The 22,649-nt window shown below is 38.0% G+C and overlaps 1 protein-coding gene across 7 annotated transcripts in view; it reads right to left on the bottom strand.

Annotated features, from left to right (window-relative positions):
• The window catches only part of ANXA4 (annexin A4), a 152,529-nt gene extending 129,906 nt beyond the window's left edge, over nucleotides 1-22,623 (bottom strand). For 2 of the 7 annotated variants that reach the window (XM_048222472.2, XM_057309443.1), the window contains exons 1-2: nucleotides 22,358-22,623; nucleotides 21,575-21,671 (exon numbers count right to left, since the gene is read on the bottom strand). The gene's annotated coding sequence lies outside the window, so the exon portion shown is untranslated. Of the gene's footprint in view, nucleotides 1-9,850; nucleotides 10,004-21,574; nucleotides 21,672-21,782; nucleotides 22,191-22,354 lie in introns of those variants that run through there. The other 5 variants (XM_048222467.2, XM_048222469.2, XM_048222466.2 and 2 more) reach the window with 5 other exon arrangements.
• Between the last annotated feature and the right edge of the window lie 26 nt (nucleotides 22,624-22,649).

The following is a 22,649-nucleotide window of genomic DNA, read 5'->3' as shown; positions in this document are numbered from 1 at the left end:
ATCTTTTTTTGCTGACTTCTGGGTAAGATTCTCAGATTTAGCTTCTAGTTAATTAGTACTTTCTCTTCCATTGTGTCTAATCTGCTGTTTAACCATTTGTTTTAACTTTCTAGGATTATGTCTTCCATTTCTAAATTCTCTTTTTGGTGGTTCCCCATATCCATCTGTTGTTTCTTCATATGGTCTTTCCCTTAATCTTACGGTTTTGATCTCTTTAATGTCTAATTTTAAGCATATTCATTTTATATTCTTTTGGATTGACAATCTAATATTTCTAGATTTGAGGCCTCTAATCCTTCTGTTTTGTGTCTCCTGACTAAGCTCATAGTTGATTTCTTTATGTGTTTTATGGTTTTTCATTATAAAACTGTTTTTTGCCTGGGTGACCTGAGGTGAAGAAGCATCCTTCCAGAATGGTTTTACATTTGTTCCTATAAGTGCCTCAGGGTTTTTCACTGACCTGGGATCAATCTGTTAATTTCTTAATTTAGGGATTCCTGACTACAAGGGTACTATTAAGTCAAAGCCAAAACCAATGCAGGCCTGGGTTTTCAATGTTTCAGTGGAAAATTTTCTTCTTACCCAGTGTATGGGCAAAGAAATATATATTTTCTTGTTATCTCCCTGAGCTGGTGAGATTTTCTTTTTTTTACTACCCTTTCACTGAGGGTGACACCCTTTGAGAGTTCTAGCTTCTCATAGAGATTACTGTTCCAAGTTCCTATTTGGAGCAAGTCTAAGAGCACATCCTTAATTCTTGAATATGCCTTAAAATCTAAGTCCCTAGCTTATGGCAACTCCCTCCACCCCTTCATACCCCCAGAAATTGCAATGGTAGCTGGAACCGTTTCTCTCAGACTTCAGTCCCTGCTTCCTTTCTGTCATCTGCAGATTTCTCCTTCTTTTTTGCAAGCTCAGCTGTATATTTAAAGACTTTTTCTTATATTTTATCTAGCAATTCTAAGTATTTGTAATGGGAGATGCTCCGTGTTTCCAGAACCACCACCACCTATTACTTTCTAAATTTTTTGAAAAATGTCTTAGGAGGATAGTAACTATGTGGGAATGTTGAGGGAGAATGCATACATTGGAAGGCAAAGGGGGTCATGGGCATATGATATTAGGGGAATTAACTCAAGATGTTTCTATTTTCATATGAATTATATCCTAAAATTGACTCATCTGTGATAAAGGTGGGTGTTGACCCTCTCCCACCATTCCTTTCAAAATTGCCCTCACTCACTTTACAAAAAGGCAGGCATACCCGTCACCATTTACCTCCCTGTGCAAAACCCTCCAGACAGCCAAACAAAAGGACGATGGGAAATACTGGTTTCTGGGAAGCATCTTATAATTACTAATCAAGTCATCAAAACCATTCTTTAAGGCTCTGTATCTTATACTTAATTCTGTTAAGGGTGAAGCGAGGTTAGAAATGGAATATTTTGTTTGTGTTGGGACGTGCCTAATTCAGTGTGAGTCTGGGGGAGTAATGTCAATTTTTTTTAATGACTTTGCCTCTTCTATCCACACCCCACCATTGTCTAAGGAGGCATCACTTTTTAGGAGGAGCCCCATGAGGGAAGAACAAAGAAAGTGTTGGTGAAAAATACTGAGGGCTATAAGGAACTTTTTAAACATAAGCAATTCTTTAAGGCTACTCTTAAAACTCATCCTTAGGATACATCATTAGCTGGAAAGAAAGGCATCTTCATACTGAATAAGCAGGACAGGCTTGGGACATTGACTCTTCTAAATGTAAGTTGAGTGTTTTCTGGGACTACTACTATATGACTTTTGATGAAAAAGCTTACTTAATTTTTAAAAAATTCAGTATGAATCCATAAATTAAAATCTATTTTATAAATAATATAATGAAATATTTATTTCATCCAATTAAATGCTTAATATTTTCTTTTTCCTGTTAAAAACAGAAAATTAAAGTATACGCTAGCTGGCAGACCAATTAGTTTTTAGTTTGTCCTTTCTCTTTTATTAAATACACAGGGAAAGTTTGAACATGATATCTAAAGAGTTAACAGGGCTATTTCTGATTTTTTTTACATGATTCTTATTCTAAAAAGCCAATGCTTTTATTTCATACATTCCACACATTTAACAAAAAGCATGCAGTACCTTTTATCATACTCCTTGCTTAGTAAGTGACTTACTTATAAATTTAGCTATACATTTTAGTTCATTATTTCAAAATAACAAAGAAATAGCATATTCTTTTTATCTTGTTTCATAACATAAAATGTAAAAGCCAGTTATAGTAGACCTATATTATTATTATTATTATTATTTTAGACAGGGAGAGAAAGGGGGGAGGGGCACAAAGAGGGAGAGAGAGACTCTCAAGCAGGCTCCATACCTAGCATGGAGCCCTATGCGGGGCTCATTCTCACAACTCGGAGATTGTCAAGAGTTGGACGCTTAACTAACGGAGCCACCTAGGCATCCCAGATCTATATTATTTTAATCAAAATTGCTTTTAATAATGTTGTTAGATACTATCTGTAATTTACTTCTTAGTGTTTTATAATCTTTCTTGAAACATTAAACCACATATTTGTATTGAAAATAAAGTTGGGGGAAAAAAGAAACTAGACTTTTCTCACAAAGCAAGTTTGATTTACCTGGTAGTTTGAGTAAGAGGACTGGTTTTTCTAGATAAATTAGATTATGTGACACTTTTATAAGTTAAATGAGTAAAATCTATCTCCACAGTTTTGGCAAAAATACATTTAAATCACCTAATAAAAATAGCATTTTATTAAGAAATACACAAGGGTGCTTTGAAGTTAACATTAGTTCTATTTTCTTAAACCTTTTTGAGAATATTGGGTTAAATGAGATACCTCTGAGGGAAAGAACAGCAGTCCTGTGCTAAATCTTGGTAAAGCCTTTTTAATATATTTCCCAGAAGCAGAGGAAGAAGATGGCTGCAGTACCTGGGTAACAAATTTCTGCAAGTGGTAGTTTTCATTTTTCTGCTTTTGATCAAATTTAAGAGGATCAATTAAGTTAAAGCTGATATACTGTTAAAAGTAATTTTTTTTAAAGATTTTATTTATTTATTCGACAGAGATAGAGACAGCCAGTGAGAGAGGGAACACAAGCAGGGGGAGTGGGAGAGGAAGAAGCAGGCTCATAGCGGAGGAGCCCGATGTGGGGCTCGATCCCATAACGCCGGGATCACGCCTTGAGCCGAAGGCAGACGTTCAACCACTGTGCCACCCAGGTGCCCCAAAAGTAATTTTTGAGAGTAGATCCCTCTGAATTTTTTTGTGTGTATATCTCAGGAGTACAAAGAATAGTAATAGGGCTAAAGGAAAATTCCTTCAAGTCCCATCCATTTATGTATTAAGAAAGTTTTCCCAGTGCTTGTATCTATAAAAATAAAAAATAGGCATAGAACTGACGGGATTAATGAACTAAATTTTAAAAAGCCGCATTCATCTTGTGAAGAAATGCCTTCCCAATATATTTTTGCTTTTTAACAATTTATCAAAATTTGTATCACATTTGTTGTTTCAATCAACTGTATAAAGCTAATAACTGTCATGACAAATAAACAGTTAACCAGAAGGAATTTTTTAAATACTTAGAGATTTTTACTTACAGGAAATTAAAAACTTAAGTTTATTTTGTTGTAGAGAAATATAATGATACAATCAATGAAAAAATTTCAAGTATATAATTCTATTACTTTAGGATAAAATTCTGTGGAGGAATTAGAAATATGTGTTCCAGAAGAAAAAGGAATCATGTGAAATTCCTAGCTGTAGAAGAAGAATTTAAGTATTTATAAATGGATGCTGGTGAGTACTTATATTCCATAGAATGTGTGGTATTTAGTCTCCATTGCATACATTGGAAAGAGTGACGGAACAGTTCTATTTTTATTTTTTTAAAGATTTTATTTATTTGAGAGAGAGTACGACAGCATGAGCAGGGGGGAGGGGCACTGGGAGAAGGAGAAGTAGACTCCCCGCTGATCAGGGAGCCTGATGGAGGGTTCAATCCCAGGACCCTGGGATCATGACCTGAGCCGAAGGCAGACACTTAACCGACTGAGCCACCCAGGCACGCCTGAACAGTTTTATTTTTAAATGACAGTATTTTTAAGATGCCATAGTGACATCCTTTGTAATTATTTAAACTTAAGATGAAAACTTTTATATGTCAACTTTAAAACGTATGAAGGAGGGGCACCTGGCTGGCTCAGTCTGTAGAGCATGCAACTCTTGATCTTGGGGTGGTGAGTTTGAGCCCCACGTCGGGTACAGAGATTACTTTAAAATTTTTTTAAAAATCAGGTTAAAAAAATGTATGAAGGAATACAGTATTAAAAAAAAATGAACTTAATCATGTCAGTGAAAACACTTGAAGACCACTGTAATAGTTCCCAAGTAATGTATGATAGTTCTTGGAGGCCTATCTGAAAGATCATAGATTTCCTCTTATTAAATCAAGTCCACTGGCAAAAGGAACTATTTGGAAAATATTTGCTGAGAGGCACTTGAATTGAGGTCAATGCAGCATTCAATAGTTTCTTCAAAGATCATGACCATGAATGATATTTTAAGACTCTTCATTGAGGTATGGCTGAGGATTGGAGCCTGGCCCTCGAAGATACTCTTTTGTGGAAGGACAGTCACTGGTTAAAGTCTCTGCTTGGGCCAAGTGGTCAAGACACAGTGTCTAATTATGTCAGTTTCCAGGAATGGTTTAGGAAGTGGTAGGCACAAGGGGTTCAAGTGTCATTGCAGAGCTATCTTTTCAGTGTATGGGGCCTGGGATTTGGGAATTAGGGTATATTACACTCAGGAAAAGAAAGGCTTAGGAGGTAATTCGATAGGTATGTCCACCACAGGGCTCTATCACTAGTAAATTCTAAGGATGAAGTAACCATGTTCTAGTCTTCCTGGAAGGTACAGTTGATGTCTATTGTCCTGGCATAACTATTAATAGTCCCCTGTGATATTGTGATTTATAATAAGAAATATATATTTGGTCTTTCCTCCCTGCTTCTGTCACAGAGCTCCTAAAACCCTTGGAATTTCCTAAGTGATAAGAGTGATAGACCTGTGGGCTGCCTGAGTGGCTTAGTCAGTTAAGTGTCCATTCTTGATTTCAGCTCAGGTCATGATCTTGGGGTCCTGAGATTAAGCCCCCATGGGGGCTCTAGACTGGACACGGGCCTGCTTAAGATTCTCTCTCTCCCTCTCCCTTGATCCCACCCTCCTCTCTGTCTTAAAAAAAAAAAAACAACAACAACATAAAAAGAGTAATAAAGGTCTCTTTATTCATAACAAACCTTTTTCAACCACACCTGAGTTTATGTCAGTAAGATGACTTTCGGAAAGTACCTAAGGATTGGGGCTGGATGCCAGGGGAACCAACTATGTGATTGAAGGGTTGGAACTTTCAGTATTCTCCTCCCTCTACCTCCTGGGATGGATTAGGTAGGGCTAGAGGTTGAAAAATTCCCAATGGTCAATGATTTAATCAACCATGCCTATGTAATGAAGCCTCCATAAAAACCTAAAAGGAGGGGGTTCGGAGAGCTTCTGTATTGGTAAACACGTGAAGATGCCATGAGAGCGGCTGGGAGAGAGCATGGAAGCTCTGTGCCCCTTCCCAAGTACCTTGCCCCATATATCTCTTCCATCTGGCTATTCCTCAGTTATATTCCTTGATAATAAACTGGTGACCTAGTAAGTAAAATGTTTCTCTGAGTTCTGTGAACCCATCTAGCATATTAATGGAACCCAGGAAGGGGGTCATTGTAACCTCCAATTTATAATCAGTCAGTCAGAAGCCCAGGAAGCAACCTGGGCTTGTGATTAGCATCTGAAGGGGTGGGCAGTCTTGTAGGACTGAGCCCTTAACCTGTGGGACCTGATGCTATCTCCAGGTAGGTAGTATCAGAATTGTGGAAAATTGCAGGATACCCAGCTCGTGTCAGAGAATCAGCAGTGTGGGGAAATACTAGAATACTAGAATTAGGGGTGCAGAATCATATCCCCCTTTCATTTCCAAAGTGTTTCAATTGTACTGTAAATTGTATGGAACTTATTATTATAAATGTTTATTCTCAATTTATAGCCTTATCTCATTGTGGACCTGTAAGGAAGAGTTGAAGGACTGGCACTAGTCTACAGACCATACTTTGAGTATTACAATTCTAAGCAGTCAGAATAAGACTTCTAGGAGTATATCCTTATTGTGGGTATTTGCTGAGTGTTTGTTCAGCAAACAGTGCTAAAGTAGTTAGACCCAGAGTCCTAGATTGAACACTCATGTGGATGAGGGGGTAGCTTCCTTGTTGTTCCCTAGACATATACTGTACACCTTCAAAATCCAACTAAGAGGATATGGATGGATGGCAAAAAGATCTAAGAATACATGCCTCACTAAGGATGGGCCAGGGACATTCATACTGTGCTCTCTGACCATTTCAGGAGCCTCAGTTTACATTTTACATTACTTATAACAAGTACATCTTAGTTCAATTCTTTAATGTGCCCATTTCAGTCACTACAACAAATTTCCAAAGTGAGAAGGCTGAGTCCCAATTTAAGAAGGCATCTGGCTAGATGTCCATTAGCTTCCCCAATGACCCACTGAAATTCCTTAAGTGACTCAGAAAAATATTAAGACTCGTAACAACACTGCTTATCTAGAATAATTAAATAGGGGAAAAGAATTCTAATAGGTTTATGAAAAGATTCTACAGCATAAAAAAGCAAAACTCAGTACTCAAGATGTTGAAGAAGGCTACCTTTTGAACAAGATTTACTAAAAGCAATTTCTTTAAAAAGCATCTACTTTATATTTGCAATGAAAATTCAAAAAAGTGGACACACACACACACACACACACACACACACAAGAGGTGATAGATGAGGCACAAATGAAGATGGAAAGGGGGAACCGGCAGTCAGGTAGGGAAGAATCAAAGGAAGGCAGATAAAGTAAAGGGCATTTCTAAGGAAACTAAAATGCAGAATCTAAAGCTACATTAGACGCAGTAAGAAGCTAAATGGTATGGAGGGCAAACTTCACAAAGTAGAGGAAATGAAAAAGGCATGATGATCATGAGAGATGACACCACAGACTCAAAGGACAGAGAATGAAGATCTGACATGTACATAGTCGTTCCAAAGAGAAGATGAGATTTTAGGGGCATATACCCACAAAGGCAAGAAAAAAAGTACAGGGGACAACAGCACTAAACTTTTGGAAGAGGGAGAATAAAAGAGTAAATATTTAGCAGACCAGGGAAGGGCTCATCCAAAGGCAGCAGGGGAGAAAGCTCAGAATAAACCTCATGTATACTACTGAGTCTCCAAAAGGCTTAGGAGTTGTTTGCAAAAGGTACCTATAGAAGAATTGGCTGAAAATTTAGAAGCAGGCCAGATCTCCTCCCTGAGTCTGAATGGCCAGGTGACTGCCCTCTCCAGCCCTGGCAAAACACTAACGGTTTTTCTCTGAAAAGAGTAAAACAGGGTATCTCCTCTGGCAAACCAAACTATAGCACTGATGCTGAGAAGATTAAGGAATTGCACACTGCATGCCGGCTCCCCTTGGTCTCTCCCTTAACTGGGTTCTCCAAAACAGTTTCTCCCCAGAAAATATGACCAGCTTAGGTCTAAAGAAATGAACTTCAAGGGCGCCTGGGTGGCTCAGTCGGTTAAGCGCCTGTCTTCGGCTCAGGTCAGGATCCCAGGGTCCTGGGATCCAGCCTCACTTTGGGCTCCCTGCTCAGCGAGGAGTCTGCTTCTCCCTCCACCCTTCCTTCCTGCTCATGATCTCTCTCCTTCTCTCACTCTATCTTAAATAAGTAAATAAAGTCTTTAAATAAATAATAATAATAAAATACATAAAAAAAAAAGAAACAAACTTCAGAGGTTTACCCTGTAGTGCTGCTTATAGTCAACAAACCCCCGCTGAGCACTCGGTTTCTAGTCATCTTTTCAAATGCCCAGTCTTAAATCTGAAAACACAGCCAAGGATTGTCACATGTTAAGGAAAGTCTTGATAGGAAACAAAGAGACCAAGTCAGCCAAATAAATAGAAAAAGGCAGCTTGATGGAAACAGGGACCATGTAAGGAAAACAAACAAAAAATTGTTAATCCTCAAGGAGGTTTTATATTCATGAAATAAGAACAGAGTCATATAAAAAGAAATGATTAAAGAATAAGAGTTCTTGGGGCGCCTGGGTGGCGCAGTCGTTAAGTGTCTGCCTTCGGCTCAGGGCGTGATCCCAGCGTTCTGGGATCGAGCCTCACATCAGGCTTCTCTTCTAGGAGCCTGCTTCTTCCTCTCCCACTCCCCTTGCTTGTGTTCCCTCTCTCGCTAGCTGTCTTTCTCTGTCAAATAAATAAATAAAATCTTAAAAAAAAAAAAGAATAAGAGTTCTTGAAATTAAAAATATAAATATTTCAAATATTCAGTGGAAGAATTAGAAGACAAAGGTGAGAAAATACTAAGCAAAATAAAACAAAGACCATGTTTTAAAACAGAGAGATGGAAAATAGAAAATTACAAAAGAAAAATAGAAGAAAAGAGATGGGTAAAAATCATCGGTGAGATAATTTAAGAAAAATTTCCAGAACTGCAGGATATGTACTTCTAGAATAATACTGGGACAAACAGAATATCCTATAAATAGTGAGAGAGAAAGAAAAAAAGAAAGACACAGAGAGAGAAAGATTCACATTCAAAGAGTCAGTTATCATAATGGCTTTATACTGCCTAAGAATAACCCTGAAAGCTAGAAGATAATAGAGTAATGCCTTAAAAATTCTGCAAAAAATTATTTCTATCCTAGAATTGCATACTAACCAAATAACCAAGTATTAGAGTAGAACAAAAACATGGCAGACATGGTATTTTTCAAAACATTTATCCTCTGTATACTATTCTAGAGAAGGTACTGAGGATAATTCTTACCAAAATAAGAGGGTAATTTTTATCAAAATAAGAAGACGTGGGATACAGAAAACAGAGGTTCCAACACAGGAGGAGGGCAAAGGGAATTCCCAAGATGATGGTGAATCAGAGGATGTCAATTGCATATCAGGCCCAGAGGGCACGTAGGCCAAACTGATAGAAGACTCCTAGAAAGATTTATATAGAAAGACGGAATTGATACAATACCAAAGTGAATGATCACCTTGACAGCTGGTAAGAACTTGGAGTTGAATTAGCAAAAAGTCTATAGAAAACTAAAGAAATAAAAAAAGAAAACAGCTATTAACTCCAGGAAAACTAAAATGTTCCGTGACAAAAGAAAAGAAATAATCGTACCACGTGGCTCCAGTGTGAATAATGTTTACTTATTAATGATAATGTGAACACTGACTACTAATCTAACCAAAACGATGATATAGGTAAATTACAAGATGGACGTGGGAAGGGTAACTGAACGTGGTGGATGCTGGAGAAAAAAGGAAGCAAAGTTAATTTCTACCACAATGGGAAATCAATAGATTATGACCAAAAGTAAAAAATCTAAAAGTAGCAATAAAGGCATATTATTTAAACACAAAGAGTTAAAGACCAAAACAATCAACCAAGAAAGGTGAAAATAATTACTTTCTGGAAGGGAGAAACAGGAGGAAAGTGGGTAGGAGACTGCTATTCTTCACAACGAACCAGAGGGAACTCTTTTAACTCTTTATGCTATGTCATATATAACTTTGATATAAATGAAAACTTAAAAAAAGTTAAAGCAAATAATCAAAGATTGTATTTCAATATATAAGAGAAGACAACTTCCCTGAGGTGAAAAAACACCTGAATCTATAGGAACAGTTAATTAAAAGAAACTATTACCTAGGGACGCCTGGGTAGCTCAGTCGGTTAAGCGGCTGCCTTCAGCTCAGGTCAAGATCCAGGGTCCTGGGATGGAGTCCCACATTGGGCTCCCTGCTCAGTGGGGAGCCTGCTTCTCCCTCTCCTGGTCCCCTGCTTGTGTGCTTTCTCTCTCTGTCAAATAAATAAATGAAATCTTTAAAAAAAAATAAAAAAATAAAAGAAACTATTACCTAGACGTACCCCTGTAAGTTTTGAATTTTAAGGATAAAGAATTCTACAGTAGAGGCGCCTGAGTGGCGCAGTTGTTAAGCGTCTGCCTTCGGCTCAGGGCGTGATCCCAGCATTATGGGATCAAGCCCCACATCAGGCTCCTCCGCTGGGAGCCTGCTTCTTTCTCTCGCACTCCCCCTGCTTGTGTTCCCTCTCTCGCTGGCTGTCTCTGTCAAATAAATAAATAAAATCTTAAAAAAAAAAAAAAGAATCCTACAGTAAAATTTATTACAAAGGAACAAAAATAGAGAAGGTTTTAGACTTTTCCTCAATAATAAACATTAGAGGACAATGGAGAAATTTCTAAAGATTTGAAGGAAAAAATTACATCCAGGAATTCTATAGTTAGCCAATGTATCTTCTCTTTAACTTGTAAAGACAACAAAGAGACATTCACAGTATCTTTAAAAGCACATCATCCTCATATCTTTGTAGAAGAAAACTGCATGATGATATATTCCACCTGTTTGAGAGATAACTCAAAAATCTCAAAGATCATGGTATTAAAGAACTCTCTAGAGGCATTATAATAAGGCAAACAAAGAATTTAATCAATATAGTTTTATAATTGTGGTTTAAAGCAATTCAAATGTGAAAAATTATTGAAAGATAGAATAATAATTTCATAATAAAAACAGCTAACATATTTATAAAGTGATAGGCTCTAGTCTAAATGCTTTACATGAATTATCTCATTTAATTCTTAGAATAGCCCAATGATGGTAAGTACCATCATTATGTCCATTTTACAGATGAGGAAACTGAGGCATGGGGGAATTAAGTAATTTGCCTAAAGTCACACAGCTAGTATACTGGCTATTTAACTGTTCCTATGCTGAGATCCCAAGGCTGGAACTCTGCAATTCCCATTTCCCAAACTTCCTTGACAGCTGGCTCCCTGTTTCTGCTAATAAGAGGCATTAGAAGAAGACTGTAGGGAGGGAGTAGGACAGAAGATCCGTCCTTCCTGTCTTCCAGTACTGTCAGTGTCGTTCCACCATCAGCAGCAAATTGGCTCTAGTTCCCAGGTTCTTTGGGCCCCCCCAGCAGGAATCCTGCTTCACCCCTGCAGAGGTATTTCAGCAGGGGTGGGGTAGGGAATCCTCTCCTCCTCTGAAGTTCAAGCACCAGCTGACAATTTCCCCTCAAAGATCTGAGCACCACCACTACAGGGTCTCTCCTCTGAGCTCCAACGTTCTGGAAATGACTTCTCCCTTTTTTCTTACAGCCCTAAAAGTGGAAGATTTTCCTGCAGTTATCAATCTTTGGTTACCTCTGTTTCTTGTTTTTTCCTTTTAGTCTTCCAACATTTGTGTAACCAATTCCCGGCATTAAAGAGTCTTTTGAAGTGAAATTATTTTTTTAAAGATTTTTTTTTTATTTGAGAGCGCGCACGCATGAGATGGGGGGGAGAGAGAGAGAGCGTGCACAGAGGTAGAGTGGGAGGGAGAAGCAGACTCCCCACTGAGCGGAGAGCCCGATGTGGGGCTTGATCCCAGGACCCTGAGATCATGACCTGATCTGAGGGCAGACACTTAACTGAGTGAGTCACCCAGGAGCCCCAATACTCTGTTTGAAATAGTGTGGTTTCTATTTTTCTGATTGCACCTTGACTTACACAGTTAGTAAATGACAGAGCTGGGATTCAAATCCCGTAGTTTGACTCCAGAGCCTATACTTTCAATCACTATTCATATTATTCCAAGTTCTTTTTTTTTTTTAAGATTTTATTTATTTATTTGTCAGAGAGAGAGCACAAGCAGGGGGAGTGGCAGGCAGGGGGAGAAGCAGGCTCCTTGCTAAGCAAGGAGCGTGATGCGGGATTCGATCCCAGGACCCTAGGATCATGACTTGAGCCAAAAGCAGATGCTTAACCGACTGAACCACCCAGGAGTCCCTTATTCTAAGATCTTAAAAACAAAACAAAAATAAGACAAAAGAGTGAACATGATTTTAAATAACCTTGGGACAAAGAGGGACTAAACACTGTAAAATATAATAAGAGTATTTATTTATTTATTATAATTAGAATATTAAATAATGATAGAGAAAAGTGAAAACTTCTGTGACATGTGAAAGCTATATTGACTGAGTGAAAAGCTTAGCTTTAAATGGTTTTATTTTGAAATAAGAAAAAAGCAAATAAACCAAGTATTTGTCTGAATAATTAGAACCATAACAAAATAAAACAAAGTAAAGCCAAAGGAAAAACAAAATACAAATAAAAGCAGAAAATAATGAATTAGAAAAATCTCCACAGTTGATTTTTAAAAATCGAATAGCAATTTCTTTGAAAATACGGACAACAGTTGTTCTGATCAAATTAAATGGGAGAAAAAAATAAATATACAAAATTAGAAAGAGAAATGGATATAATAACAGAGAGAGTATTTTTACATTCATGAGAGAATGAAAAATACAAATGAATGAAAATAAACCACTGATTCCCCAGCACTATTTTATGTGCTGAGGATACAGTGGTTAATGAGATAAAACTTCTATCTTCAAATTTTACATTTATTTGATTAACATTTATATCTTAACCATCTTCTTGCCTACTCTGCCCAAGCTAAACTGAAAAATTTATGATTTTTAAAATATGCAAGTCTCATGTCTGTTTTTGCTTATTATTTTATCATTTGAAAAATTTTCAGTGCCTGTTAGAGGTCCTTGCACATAGTGGAAAAAGCAGGCTGTAATGCAATATATTCTCTATAAACTAAAACTATTATACACATGTTCATTGGTAATATATATGCATTTTGAAAATGATAGGAAGGATATCTTCCTAACTGTTGTAGGGTTTACTTGTGAATAATAAGATCAATTATTTCTATTTTCTTCTTTCTGCTTTTCTAATTATTTCCAAATTTTACAAAATGATTATGTATTATCATAACTAGAAAAACAGTTTTAAAAATTAGCCATCAAAAAAAAAAAGCCTAAGATCAAAGTGGGAAAAAGGGCTTTCCATTTATGTGACAATGGTTTTAATTAATGTCGTTAATATATAAAGAGTTGAACATTCAGGGGCGCCTGGGTGGCACAGCGGTTAAGCGTCTGCCTTCGGCTCAGGGCGTGATCCCGGCGTTCTGGGATCGAGCCCCACATCAGGCTCCTCCGCTATGAGCCTGCTTCTTCCTCTCCCACTCCCCCTGCTTGTGTTCCCTCTCTCGCTGGCTGTCTCTATCTCTGTCGAATAAATAAATAAAATCTTTAAAAAAAAAAAAAGAGTTGAACATCCAGTCTAAAGTAGTCACACAGGTACTCTTATCACATCACCCTAGTCTAATTATCTGTATGGCATTCATCACTAACTAACATTTTCCTTGACTTGTTTGTTTATTGTGTTCTCACCTGACCCCAGTGTAAACTCTCTTATAAGGAGAAACCTTATTTATCTTGTTCCATATCATCTTCCCTGTGCCTAGAACAGTGCCTTGCACATTGGAGGAGCTCAATATTAAATAAACTGATTTAGTTGAATAAAAAGCATTTTCAAATCAACTCTTTAGAAGAAGAAATACTCCAACAGGAAAACGGAAAGGGATCTAATTTTAAAATGAAGAAATATACATATCCAATGAGTATTAGACTATAAACTCTGTAAGGGAAGGAATACATCTACCTTATTTATCATTTTTTCCAGCTCCTAGTGATGAAGGAGAGTTGGAAGAAGGGTAGGCAGGGACAAGAGGCCCTGCCCGAGGAGGGAACCACTCTTAAAAGGATTTTATGCCCACTTCCACCTCTTCCCACATGATAGATAGATGGTGATAGATGACAAAAAACCTGATCAGATGACAGGGCACGGAGCGTTAATCAGATTAAAACAGACCATCAACAAGCCCATAAAAATCCCTAGACTTACAAATTTCTTGGTGGCAACCTTCTCGGGTCCCCTCCCTCTTTGGGAGCTTTGTACTATTACTGAATAAACTTTGTACTATCGCTCAATAAACTTTGCTTTGCTGCCCACCACTCTTCGTCTGGTCTACCTCTTCATTCTCCAAATCTGTGTGACCAAGAACCTCAGGCACTGAAGTCAAAGAAATCCTGTAACACTAGCATAGTTTTGGCATGTAACAGGTACTTAACGAAACAACTAATGAATGAAGTAATGAACATGGTGTTAAAGAAAAAAATTTCCTGACACTTGTCAAAGACAGTAAGGAAGATTTTATTCAAGAGGAACTATTGCAATGAGGGTTTTTGAGTAAGGGAGAGAGATGGAGCTCAAGTCCAGATACAACCAGGGTAGGTGGAGACTTACAGCCAAGGGTGGGGGTCAGTGGACAGAAAATTCCTAAGGAGAAATATCAAGAGGAGAAACATCAAGCTAGGGGGATTCTTGCTAGACAGACTCAATAGGATTCTCACTGAAGGCAAGCCAAGGTGATAAGATACATACAATGGGGGATCAGATATCAAAAGTGATCAGATATGAAGGGTGGGGGATTTTTGCTAAACTGACTCAGCAGGATTCTTGCTAAGACTGAACTAAGTGGGCCAAGCACAGAGCCCAAGGTCAAGATCTAGTCAAAAGAGGACTCAGAGGAGCCTGGCTCGTGTTTGGCTAAGGATAGAGTCCCTGTCAATTAAAAGTACCCAAGCTCACTAAGTTAAACAACGACAATTTAAAACAATGAGCACCATCTCTACCTATCAATGGGATAGATTTCTCTTTTAACTGTACAGACTCAGTGTTTTTTGTTTGTTTTTTAGAGAGAAAGAGAGAGAGAGAGTACACATGATCAGGGAGGGGTAGAGGAAGAGAATATTAAGCAGACTCCACACCAAGTACATGGGAGCCATCTCACAACCCTGAGATCATGACCTGAGCTGAAATCCAGAGTTGGACGCTTAACTGACTGAGCTATCCAGGTGCCCGGACTGAATGTCTTCTTTTAAGATGAAAAGCTCCTTGAGAGCAAAGAGTGTATTTATTTTGTTCATTGCAATAAAATTTCTGGTGTGTATGTAACCCATGGTAGGTGTTTAATAAATATACGTTAACTGAATCAACAGTGGAGAGCAAATTAGTATAACTTTCCTGGAGGAAACATAATTAAATATATATATATATATACATATATATATATATACATATATATATATATATATGTATATATATATATATATATATATATATATATGTATATATATACACACACGAAAATTATATACATGTAAATGTAATGTAAATGTATGAAATATACATGTAAAACATTAAAATTTTAAAATAAAATGATAAAATATTCAACAGTAAAGAACTGATTATTAAGCATCCACTAAAATAATGTTTCCGGAGAATATATAATGAAGTGGGAAATTATTAAATGAAAAAAATAATAGAATGGATCAAATATGCAATGGGATCTAATATGGTAAAAAAAAAACCCAACTGTATTTATATACTGAAAAAAATGCTAAAAGGAAATTGATCAAAATAGCAGAAATAAATGGAAAGACATTCCATGCTCATGGATTGGAAGAATATTGTAAAAATATCTATACTACCCAAAGCAATCTACAGACTCAGTGAGATCCCTAACAAAATACCAATGGTATATTTCATATAAATAGAACAAAAAACCCTAAAATTTGTATGGAACCATAAAAGACCCCAAATAGCCAAAGCAATCTTGAGAAAGAACAAAAGCATCATGCTCCCTAATTTCAAACTATGTTACAAAGCTATATTAATTAAAACAGTATGGTACTGAGCTAAAACAAATATATCAATGTAACAGAACAGAGAGCCCAGAAATAAACCCCTGAATATATGGTCAATTAGTAAGACAAAGAAGCCAAGAATATGCAATGGGGAAAAAACAATCTCTTCAAGAAATGGTGCTGGAAAAACTGGACGGCCATATGCATAAGAATGAAAATGGACCACTATGTTACATTGTACACAAAAATCACCTCAAGATAAAGACTTGAACCTGAAACCATAAAACTAGAAGAAAACACAGGTAGTAAGCTCCTGGACACAGGTCTTGAAGATGATTTTTTAAAATCTAATACCAAAAGCAACAAGAACAAAAATAAACACCAAACTAAAAAGCTTCTGCACAACAAAGGAAACCATCAACAAGATGAAAAGGCAACCTACTGAATGGGCAAAAATGTTTGTAAATCATATATCTGATATTGGGCTAATAACTGAAACATAAAGAACTCATACAACTCAATAGCAAAAAACCCCTTGAACAATCCAATTAAAAGATGGCAGAAGAGGGGCACCCGGGTGGCTCAGTCGTTAAGCGTCTGCCTTTGGCTCAGGTCATGATCCCGGTGTTCTGGGATCGAGCCCCACGTCAGGCTCTTCCGCTGGGAGCCTGCTTCTTCCTCTCCCACTCCCCCTGCTTGTGTTCCCTCTCTCGCTGGCTGTCTTTCTCTCTGTCAAATAAATAAAATAAAAATCTTTAAAAAAAAAAAAAGATGGCAGAAGATGTGAACAGACATTTAAAAAAAAACCATACAGATAACAATAGGTACATAAAAAGATGTTCTATATTATTAATCACTAGGGAAATGCCAATCAAAACCACAATGAGATATCATCTCACACCTGTTAGAATGACTAGTATCAAAAAGACAAGAAATAACAAATGTTGGTGAGGGTGTGGAGAAAAGGGAACTCTTGTGCACTGCTGGTGGGAATGTAATTGGTGTTGACACTATGGAAAACAGTATGATGGTTCCTCAAAAATATTAAAAATAAAACTACCATATGATCCAGCAATTTTACCTCTGGGTATTTATCTAAAGGTAACAAAACCACTAACTCAAACAGATATCTGCATCCCCATATTCATTACAGCATTATTTACAATAGCCAAGATATGGAAACAAGCTAACTGTCCATCAGTGGATGAATGGATAAAGAAATTGTGGCATATATATATATATATACATATATATATATACATATATATACATATATATATATACATATATATACACATATATACACATATATATACACATATATATACATATATATATACATATATATATAGTGGAATATTACTATATATATAATGGCATATTACTAATAACTGAAACATAAAAATATGTATTACATATATATATAATGGAATATTACTCAGCCATAGAAAAGAATGAGATCTTGCTATTTGTAACAACATGGATGGACCTAGAAGGCATCATGCTAAGTGAAGTAAGTCAGAAAAAGTCAAATACCATATGATCTCTCTTATATGTGGAATCTAAAAAATGCATATATTAAGCCTATAGGTACAGAGAACAGATTGATGGGTGCCAGAGTCAGGGACTGATGGGTGGGAGAAATGGGTGAATTGGGTTTTTTTGTCTGTTTGTTTAAATAAATCAAATTTAAAAAAAAGGACCTAGAGCTGTTTATTGGACACAGTAACGTGGAGAACTAATAGAGATGACAACGATAGACAACTGCACTGATGTGCTTTGCTGGAAAAAGGTGGAGAAAAATGGGGTAGTTACTGAAAGAGAATGAAAACTCAGGGTAAATTGATATTCAACTAGTGACATCAAAATAAACTGCAGGAGAAGGTGGAAATGAGTGACCTAGAGCATCTCGGGTGCCTTTCATAGCGTTAGGGAGGACTGAATATCCTGTACCTTTTCTTTATTAATCCTTTGAGATTTACTGATCATCAAACTTTCAGGTCTAGAAACTTTTGTGACAAAGGACTTCTTCTAAAAGAACATTTCTGTGGTTAATGAGACTATTAGAGCTCAATCTAATTAGGACCCTGATAAGAAGCATTAAATATGTTTCAGTATAGATTTTTTTCATTAAATCACTAACTCATTTGTTAAAAATATTTATTGAGCACCCACTATGTATGTGTGAGTCCACTGCAAAGGACAGAAAGATGAGTGTGATGTAATCCTGAAGGGATAAACAGGTTAACCAAGGCTATAATGGAGGTACATTCAAAGTTCTGCAGTAACAGTAAGTAGCAGAACACAGCAGAAGGAGTAGCTGAAAGATTTATAGGGCAACTAAAAAGAGAAAGGGGATTTAGACCTCCAATAGGCTGTTGGACTGGATATGCTGAGAGGTCCTTGAAATTTTGAGATTCATGAAAATAGTCAATGCAAAAAAAAAAAAAAAAGCCAATAGTAGTTATCTCTGAGTGATTTTTACTGAGTTGACTTTTATTCTTTATACTACTTTCTTCAATGATTATGTAATTACTTTTCTAACCAGAAAACAAGAACAATAAATGTTCTTGTTAAAAAAGGAAAATGGTCGTTGTAATTTCCCTTCTGCTAAACAGTGGTTCTCAAACTTGAATATGAATCAGAATTACCTGGATGGTTGGTGAAAGGGGATTGCTGCTCCCGCCCCTACCTAAATACCTTCTAGCTGTTTTTACTACGATTGTGCCTTTCTTACTATTTTTAGTTCCCTCTCTCATTTAATACACTTATTTTACAGGATATTTTAAATTCCTTGAAAGGATGATCATATTTTACTCACTTTTATTTATTTTTTTATTTATTATTTATTTTTTTAAAAGATTTTATTTATTTATTTTGACAGAGAGAGACAGCCAGTGAGAGAGGGAACACAAGCAGGGGGAGTGGGAGAGGAAGAAGCAGGTTCATAGCGGAGGAGCCTGATGTGGGGCTCGATCCCATAACGCCGGGATCACGCCCTGAGCCGAAGGCAGACGCTTAACCGCTGTGCCACCCAGGCGCCCCTGAAAATAAATTTCTGAAAACTGTATCTCTGTGTACCATTTTTAGTCCTGGAGAAAATACAACAATGACAAATATGTCAATTACATCTCAGAAGAGCAGGAAAAATATTTACATTTAAAAAAGGTTTTTTAAAATGTTAAACCAAAAGTGGAGTAAAAAAGTATATGGCTCTCCCCCTTAAGTGATGCATTTGATTAGTTCGTTATTTAGTAATCAAATAGTTAATGATCTGAGTGGGGCCTGATAATCCGTGTTTCTAGTAAATTCCAGTGGACTAAAAGCTGGCAATATAGAATGGCTACATGGTGTAGTTGAAAATGACGAGGGTTTTGAGGTCAGTCAGGTCTGCCTCTGCCCTTTACAGGCTCTGTGTAGCCATAGTTGACATACATTAACCCCGCTCAGCCTGTTTCCACATTGACAAAATTAAGGGTAATACACCCCTCATAGGTGTATTATGAAGACTGAATGATATGATTAAATACCCAACACAGTGTGGGCCTTAGGTAAGGTAGTTAATTCATGTTGGTCCCCTTTTCTTTGATTTTCTCTAAGGGTGCATCACACATTGCCATAACTGGGTTTACCGTGACACGAGTTAGCCACACCACAGGGCAAATCATTTTCTCCCAACAAACCATGCACATCCCTCTGCTACTAACAAAATATTCACTGTTCATCTATAAAATTGGGGATAATAGGATAATAGCATCTACCTTAATATAATAGATAATAGTATCTATTTTGCAGAGATGCATACAGGAGGATTAAACAAGATAATATGTTAAGTGCTTAATACAGTAACTGGCATATGGAAAATACTCACTAAATGTCACTTTTTTTCCCCCTTCTCTCTCTCTCTTTTTTTTTACGGGGTGGTGGGGGGAGGAGAGGGAGAGAGAGAATCTTAAGTAGGCTCCATGCCCAGCGCAGAGCCTGATCTCACAACCCTGAGATCATGACCTGAGCCAAAATCAAGAGTTGGCTGCTTAACTTACCGAGTCACCCAGGCGCCCTCCCCTTCTCTTTGATTAGGTATTTATCCATAGTATCTCCTAGACTAAGTTCAAAGGCTCACCTAGTCCAGAATACTTCAAATCAATTTTTCCACCTTATTCAGATTGCTCTGTTCTATGTCACATTTAATTTGAAGTCAATTATTTGGCGTATTTACATACTGGCAAAGGACACACACTATAGCTTTTGTATTGAATGCTCAAGGAGATAAGTAGAAGACTGCTCCTTACTCTGAGTACTTGAGATGACAATATACATGAAAAGTTGAATAGGAACGCAACGAAGGGTGGGACAAATCACACAGAAAGTAAGTGTAGTAGGAGTTTTGGGATGATGGTGGCTGGTCTGTGATTATTTTGCACTCAGCAACAAGAAAATTATTAAGAGTTGTAAGAGAGCACTGGTTTTATGGCTGAGAAAATAGGTCCAGAGATCTAAGTGGTCTAGGGCACAGCTATGGAGTGGCAGAGATTTCCTGTCTTCTGGTCCCTTGCTGCTTGCAGATATGTTTCTAACTATTTTCTAGTATTTTAATCAGTTTATATTTGTTCTTTCTAAGTAGGTAGTTCAGTGTAGCTAGTTAAACACTGGGCTCTAAAGCCAAAAAGTCTGGGTTTGAGCACTGGCTTTGCCAGTCACTATCTGTGTGACTTTGGACAACTTGTTTATCTCTATGCTTCAGATCCCCCATTTACAAAATGAGTACGATTACTATTACCTTATTTCATAGGGTGGTTATGAGGATCAAATAATTTATTATATGTAAAGGATTAAAAACTGGAGTTTTGTCATTATACTTATTAGTCTCTGAAAGAATGGAAAGCAAGAAATCCAGTGTTCCTGGATGTTTTTTCTTTCCAATCCAATGTTTTTTCTTTCTTTTGCTTCTTTTAAAAAAAAAACCTCCTCAAAGCATCAGGTGGATGCTTGTTAGCTGCCTTAATCCTATCACATAAAAACAAGTTTTTGTTCCTCAGAAGTGAGAGTTGGGATTTGCATAAGTCTGGCCTCGTCTGGTAACAGGAATGTCTAGAAAAGTAAAAACTGAGATAGCAACAGATTCTAGGACCCAACAGAACTTCAAAAAAGTCAGTCAAGATCAACAGATGTAGATAAAGATGGAGGTCAATGAATCTAATTCCAAATGAGCTTTCCCATCTATTTTAAGGTCTATTCCAAACTTCCTTAAGAGAAAATCTAGCCTTTTAAGGAAAGTGCAGAGAACATGCCTCCGTGGGCTTCCTTTGAGGGAATGTTTTAGCAGGTGCTGCATTCCACCCTGGAGGTGGCTGCATGAATTTGTGAACTGAGGTGACAACATTGACTCCCTCTGGAAGAAAAAATGCTGTCTCTACACAGGAAGCTTAACTACAAAGGCACTCCTTGAAAAAAGATGGGGGGGGGGGGAAGGAGGAGGAAGAGAGGGAGAAGGAAAAGAGGAAGGAGAAGCAGCAGTTCAGGGCTCAGTTCAACATTCAGATTAGAGAAGGCAAGAACCATTTTTTCCCCTGGAGTACCTCTCTGGCCTCTTCTCAAATGCCTGTTGAAAAAGTTCTGGGATGAAATACAAACCAAGAGCCCTATCACAGAATTAGGGAGAGCTGGTGGTGGTGAGAAATAACCTATATTCAGGTGGTTAGAAAAATCATAGATTTTTTTGCGGGGGGGGCAGGGATTTGTAACTACTTTCAGCATCATCCATCAGGAAACCTAGGGATGGAGAAGGGTACTAACCGGCCTTCCAAATCTTCTGCATTTGGCTGATGAAAATCACGTTGTGGACTTTGGCACTCAGGCGGTATCAGGGTAAAATAAACATCAAGGAGGAAATCTTGAAGTGAAAAAGAAATAACAGAAGGTCAGCCTTGGGTTCTTTGTGAGGGGATTTGTGAAGGTCAGGCCCACCCATAGCATCAGCAAAGGGGAAAGAATTAAGCGTCACCGTCGGCAGCCGAGTCCTGAAGTTTGGGATCAGAGACAACGATTTGGATCTGCTGGTACCCTAGGATCTGCCCCGCACACACCCCTTAAGTTTCTCGGGTTCAAGTCTCGCCTGTAGATTCCCAGACGAAACACTGTCTTGTTAAGCTTTCTCACAGCGCCTAGCTCAGAGCTGACTGCTGAGCAGTTCTCATAACAACTGGGAGCAAAACAGCTTTTGAGGTTGCGGGCAGAAGGGCACAGATTTTACTTAGGGTTGGCGTTGGGTGTGGCCTTGTACCAACTGCCAGCAAAATTCTCCCGACCACCCCTTGTCTTTCACTTTCTGCCCAGGTGACGTCGGTAAGCCCCGCAGGACAGGCTTGAGGCTAAGAGGTTAAGCCGCGTCCTTCAGGTGTCAGCCTCAATCCTTTTGGAAACAACAACCCCCAGAATCCCTTGTGCAGGGAGGTCAAGCCGCAAATAAGATGGCTCCAAAAGGGTGGAACATGCATCAGTTTCCTAGTCCTTGGTCGTCTCTTTACCGGATGTGTTTAAATAACCGAATCCCCACAAATGCACCACCCCACTAACCACCTTCGAGGCCAAGGAGGCCACCGCAGCCACCTCGCTCGCTCCTTCAGGGGGCATTCTGGGAGTTGTAGTCCAGCCTCTGAGTTGCGCCGAACTACCTTTCCCATGGTGCCATGCGGGTGCCATCGGGCGATAAAAGTTATTTTCCAAAACTCTCTCCACTCTGAGACACCCCCCTCCCGGGTCCCCTTCTCTCCGACGACTCCTTCTTGTCTGTCGCGACTGAGCGGCAGCAACAGGAGGGCCTCCGCCCGTCGCCGCGCCGTCCCGAGAGGCACTTCCGGCGGCGGTTCAC

This window comes from Ursus arctos, unplaced genomic scaffold (assembly GCF_023065955.2).
Source record: "Ursus arctos isolate Adak ecotype North America unplaced genomic scaffold, UrsArc2.0 scaffold_8, whole genome shotgun sequence".
NCBI lineage: Eukaryota > Metazoa > Chordata > Mammalia > Carnivora > Ursidae > Ursus > Ursus arctos.
This window is presented reverse-complemented; position numbering and strand designations above follow the sequence as displayed.